We start from the raw sequence: 6,551 nt of genomic DNA on the forward strand, positions 1-6,551 counted from the left end.
CCTCTTTCCTCAGAAGTGATCTGTGGCAGTCTGCCATCATGGCTGCACACACTAATGCTGTGTCCGAATTCAGGGGAAGGATGCTCCAAAGGACACTACCTACATCACGTCCTGGCAAAATCTCAGGTTCACATAAATCTGAGCTGCACCCCTTATGATCCCTGCACAAGCTTATTTCTAATCCTTCGAAAGGAACTACCTACGGGTAGATAGCGTCCTTAGTAGTGTCCTTCAACGGACAGGTTGTCAGGAAGTGAGCGGCTGTGGACAGCCTTTTTTTTTGATAGAAACTTTATTGAACAAACAGTGAGTATTCAACATAACAGGTGGGCTGTGGATAGTTTTCTAGCCTCCGTTCAAGTCTGCCCTTACTTCCTCTACTTTGTTTTTCTAGTTGCTAACGCCATAGCACGAAAACTTTAAAATGGACCCAGAAATGTCGCTCCGTTTTCTTGTACATTTTTAATTCTTGATGAGCTAGAAAAACCTTATCGTCGTTGCCCGCATGTTTTGTACCTTAGGCTCATCAGAGACAATCATATCCAGGTAAAATAATTTCCTTTGATCTACTCGCATTTAGGAGTTACAGTGAACCCCGTTTCACGAAAAATTCAAGTTACGAAGGCACTGAACGGCAATATTTCTGCCTGTGTTACGGCAACATGCCCTAGTAACGAAATCCGCTGTCTCTCATTGGCTGAGCCTACAATGTGCCCACAATGCCTTCCGAATCATGTGACAACCCCTTGGCTTCCGTACTTGCGCTTCGCTGTTCCACTTGAACGACCTATTGTTGTTCTAGTTAGCAATTAGCCTATAGCCTATCGTTTAGCATCAGCTCACTCAAAACGCGCAATGGGTGCTTCGACTTGTGAAAATTTTCGACTTATGAAAGACCCTCAGGAACGGATTAATTTCATAAGTCGGGGTTCCACTGTACCTAGCTAATCACATGGATAATTGAATTCCAGATCAACTTGCATTCATCAAACAGATGTGTGGTAGACTTGCTTTTCAGGAGCCGCTACGACAAAACAGGAAATAAACACCAAATATTCCATGTGTGATATTTGTAAAGGTTTCCTCAAACACACTCCATCAGTCTTGTGGCTCTTGAACAACAAAATGTTTAAAAACGTTACAAGTTTACCTGGTGATATTCATGCAGGAGGCGATCGCGAAAAAGCAAACAATTACCTGTGGCCATAGACTACAGGCAGATTAACTCTTGAAACACATGCACCACGTTTGAATTTGTTTCATGCACAATATATTTGGAACTTTCTATATTTTCTGTTTTTGTGTCTTGCAAATAAAACTTTAAAGTAAATGAAATTGTATTATATATTTCTTTCTGGCCTACATCAGTAAGAAATGCCAAATTATATACAAAGTTATAGAAGTCCCCACTCATTCATGATGATTTCAGGATTTCTTCCCATGGCAAAGAAATACGTCTGGAACAAATATATGACACATTCATGTTTCACTAGTGTTGTAACATCACATCCTGTAAGCAGAGTCTGCCTGTTTCTCTGGAAATGACCATTTCCAGCCAATATAAGTAATTCATGGCTGGAGAGAGTTGGTAGTCATATACAGTCTGTGTAAGTGTGGTTAATATAATAAACATTTGTAAGGAGATGATTAGTAATCACGAGCCAGTGAGAGTGAGTGGAAGGAAGTGAGTGACTCAAGTGTGTCAGTTGGTTTGTCGTCTGTTTTTGAGTGTGGGGGAATTTTAAAGCTAAGTTAGGAATATTTATAATGTAACTTCCAAAACTTGCATATGATCTTCAAGTTGTAGTAGATCTGCTATCACACAGCAGCTGGAGCAGCCTCAAAAGGAGGTTAGTCCACTGCTGCCACCTGTGGCCAAGTGCCATAGCCCACTACTAGATGAACTTGTGACACAGCCGCAGTAGAGGCTGAGTGGCTGCACTCACATCTGGTGCATTCAAATCGACCCACAAACACGTTGAAAGAAGCAATGCAGCAGCAATGTGGGTTGTCAAGGCTAAAACCAATCATTAAGCAAAGTTAATTCAACAGTGTGTGAAACTGTCATTGCCAACAAAGAGTATATAACAAAGTATTTTGATGAACGTATTATTGACCAAATACTTATTTTCCACCATTTGCAAATAAATTAATTAAAAATCAGACAATGTGATTTTCTGGGTTTGTTTTAAACTCATCTTGTCTCTCATAGTTGAGCTACACCTATGATGAAAAGTCTCATCTTTTTAACGTGCACAGTTGGTGGCTGACTAAATACCTTTTTGCCCCACTGTAAGTTGGAGCCCCAGGTGTTGAGAGGCAGGAAGGGCTAGATGTATATTTCTTATTTGCATACTCAGGCTTTTAATGATTAACAGAAACACTGGATGATGTTTAAAAGGTAAAATGTCTGTTCGTTTGGTGCTCCTAAGAGGGCAGGCTGATGGTCTATAACACCCAGTAACTGACCAAAGGAGGGCGACAGCTGATTTAGCACTGACTTGAGCACAGGACTCCAGCTAAGAGGGAGAAGCTGAAAGACTGAGCATCACACTGCAGGGGAAGCTGTGGGACAGCAGGCTGAACGAAACACGTTCTTTTGATTCACATTAAAATACGTGTGAAAGGAGGGACTGCTAGGGTTGAAAATGATTAAATAAAGCTGTTTTATTATTTTACACAATGCAATGTGCTCATAAATCAGTTGGCGCTCCATGCTTTGAGGGTCAGAAACGTCGTTCAGGGCGATGACTGATAGAGAATTGATGTAGCACAGAGGGTCTCTTTGCTACATGCTTACATCACACCAGATAACAGTTAGAAGGATTTCTGGGCCAAAGGGAGTCCAAACAGAATCTCCCGAACTAGATAAATAGAATCAGGATCAGGATCATATTAAATAATCAGGGCTAGGCAGGGAGTTGTTTTTGTCTCTGTCGTTCCAGGAAAGGAGCAGATAACGAGGGACGTGAGCGTAAGAAGGAGGCTCGAAGGGAGACAACAGGACGGCCACATCGGTTCCAGAAGATGATAATAATCCTAATAATGGTTATTGTTGGGGTTCTCTCTGTGAACACAGACTGCGTGCACTCGGTTGGGCTCACGGGGGTTAGTGACCTTGTATCTGAAGCTGTAGCTGTTCTTAATGTGAGCAGGTGTACTTCACCTCACCATCACAGAGCATGCAGGCGCCACACACTGTGATTGGATGGTTGGGACACATGCAGACTCTGATTGGCTGTTCTCTTCTTTGAGCTGAAAAAGAAGTCTCATAGTAAAAACAAAACAAAACAGGAGTAACAGAAAGAAATGGGGAAAATATTTTGACAACTTTTATTTTTCATTTGTTTCATCACTTATACAAAAACCTTTTCTTACAGAGAGGAGACATTTAAAAATCATAAATCTGATATATGTTGCACACACACGCCTTGTTTAGGACGACAAAGCATCATATCCACAGAGTGTTTTTAACACAACAACATCCAGCTTTATTATCTGTCACATACAGGATCACACAGAGTAAACATGCAGTGAAATGTTTTGTGTCCGTGTTGTGGACAGGCTGCAGACGTAGCCGAGCCATTCCAGGGCCTTTTGTTTGTAGCATGAAGGGTCTAGCCAGGACCCTTACTGGATACTGGATGGGAATCGAACTTGTGACTCCCGCTCCAAGGATGTGTAGTCTTACCACTACACATCTTTTTTGTTTTTTAAACAAACATTCTGTTTGTGTGTTTTCTCAAACAGGAGACATTAAGATGTTTATGGTTTTCAGAAAATCAGCTGCAGCTATCCAGATAAAAACGGACACATGAAGACGAGGTCACTGTGAAAACACACAAACATAAAAGAAAATCATGTGCACACCTTTGATGGAGATTGATCAAAAAGTGAGCAGCCTGTTGTGCAGCATCAGCGTGTTTCCATGAATGAACCACATTCTGTGGATGTTGGCTGCTGGACATCAGGAAACCAGAAACAGGAACCTTATAAATGCTATTTGGGCTCCCATGAAGCTTCCAGAGAAACCTCTAAACCTTCACTTTAAAATGCTCCGCTGCATCTGAAACGTCCCCATCACACAGGCTCCACCCACCTGGCAGCAGGATAAAGAGAGTCACTCATTGTAGCTGTCAGTCCGTCAGCTTTAGCTCAGGAAACGTTTGTGTCTCAGTTTCTCGGTGTTGTGAGTTTTGCAGAGGAGACGGTGGTGAAACAAAAGCTGAAGAATGAAGTTTGTTAACAGGAAGGGAAGAAGAGAGAGGAGGGTCCAGTGATACAGGAAGGTGGAGGTTAAAAAAATCTCCAAAAATGTAAAGAATTCAGACAAACAGAACCTGAGCGCTGATTAAATCCATGGTTTGGGGTTAAATGGTGTTTCTGCTGAGACAGACGCAGACAGAGGGGTGATGGGAGCCGTGTCTCTCAGTCAGCCATGAAAGTCGGTTATCAGACTTACCCCCAGTGATCAGGACGTCTTCTTTAGTATGACAGCCTGAAAAACAAGGCAACAGAAAACAGTGATTAGCACTGACCACGTGTTTGTGCAGCAGTGTGCTTGACAGCAAGGAGCCGTGACCGTCACACAAACTGTGCTATCAGCTGAAGGTTCACAGTGTGAGATGTTCAAATATGAGCTCAGGTGAAACATACTGAAGATAAACCTGCGTGCAACATCAAACTGATGCTCCCATCAGATCCCCTCCAGATCTCTCTGTGTGACCCCACTCCCACATGTTTCCACTGTGTCCTTCTGAAACAAGACCTGGATGGTCATGTGACACAGAATTATTCAGGGAGTCGGCATTTCTAGACTCAACATCAGCGAACAAACAAAAGACAAGAAGTTTTGGTTTAATCGCTGAATCTTATCACAGAGTCTTCGGCTCCTCTTATCTCTCTGGGCTGGTGAGGGCGCACCAAACATCAGCTTCAAAGAATTCACTGCCTCCTAAAAAACTGTTTCAAAAAAGAGAAAAAATCAGGGACAAAGATGAGGTCAAATGTCAGAGATAAGGAAATAAGTGAAGATGCAGTGAGCTGGAAACTTGTGAGCAAGCACCGACGTTATTGGACTTCCTGCTCCAAAATCTGTTTGGTCCTCGTTTCAAAAGAAAACAGCTATTAAATAAAACCCTCATGAAATCAAATCACTTCTATTCATGTTTGTTATTTTTTAAGTATTTATTTACATTATGAAGGAAACCTTCAGTGATGTCCACCAGTAAAATGCTTTCATGTGTATTTAGCTGTGAGTGCAGACACACCTGCAGGCTCGTGTTTGTGGACATGGTACTCTGCTGATTCTGAAATGTTGTTGCACTGCTCGCCTTAGAAAGAAGCTGCACACATACAGCTCAGCGCTGGTGGGGAAGGGCTGATGGACGACCTCATGGAAACAGAAAGGAGGTGGCACCATGCAGAAAGCCTTTGAACTGCAGGGTTGTGGGAGACGATGCAGCAGCACAAAGACACAGAGTGCAGACGTGATAGTGACGTTCCTGCCATTCCCTCTGACACAGGCCCCGCCCTGCTGGGTACGACACAGGCCCCGCCCTGCTGGGTACGGAGCAGCTAATATAACATAATAATGGTGAGAATAGTCTCTGAGTCAGGACGTCCCAACAACATATCCTGAACTACACTGTGGATCTAATGGAGGCCATGGAGGGAGATGCTTTTCTTTCCTGTCTCTCACAGAAGAAGGAGCAGAAACCAGGCGAGGTCAGAACTGAACGGGGAGGAGTCACAGCAGACTGTGTGGTTCTGGGAGAAGACGGCCATAATGATCTTTGTTACTGTCACATGAGCTGTAACGGCCCAATGAGGGCCATCCTTGGTGTGAGGCAGACTGTTGTGTCACACTGCGCTCCAGTGCTGTGAACTTGTCATTTCAACTGCTGCAGCAAATTAAATCTTTTTAAAGGACAGAAATTTCTCCTGAATTCCTTCTGGAAAATTGGATTTGACATTGTCCAGCTTAAGCATGGCGCTCTGAAGGAATCTGCACTTAATGCCACCATACTGTATCTCAGCCACTGCCTGTGATTATCTCACAGTCACGCTTTGATCTGCAGACACGATTCATCGTACTACAAATAACCACGGCGAATAGTTCCTCACAGGCTGAAGCGATGCTGGATTTGAAGTCCCTCTGTCCTCTCACAGTCAGTCAGGCTGTGTGGGAGCTGCTGACAGCTTCCTCTGCAGCATCAGGCTAACAGTCAGCTGCTGCCTGAGCCTGCAGACCGGTCAACACTTTCACCGCTCAGAAGTCGGTGGATATGTTCCCAACAGTCAGGTCTATCCATGCCTGCTCTCACGCAGGGACTCCAGGCTTTGTGTGAAAGACGGAGGCAGTGTTTCCTTAGCGTTGCAGTAACTGCACCTCTAAATAAACAAGCCCACTCTGCTGAGAGATGGATGGGTTTCTGGTCTCCAACACAACAATGTTCATGCTGTAGCCACACGTTACTGCTGCGTCAGCGTCCCCTCGCTTCCCTCTCGCCAGTTTCTAAACACCAGGCTGGAGGCTTTAAGATGGGACT

Source organism: Simochromis diagramma, unplaced genomic scaffold, assembly GCF_900408965.1.
Source record: "Simochromis diagramma unplaced genomic scaffold, fSimDia1.1 OVJJ01000424.1, whole genome shotgun sequence".
In the NCBI taxonomy this organism is placed as follows: Eukaryota; Metazoa; Chordata; class Actinopteri; order Cichliformes; family Cichlidae; genus Simochromis; species Simochromis diagramma.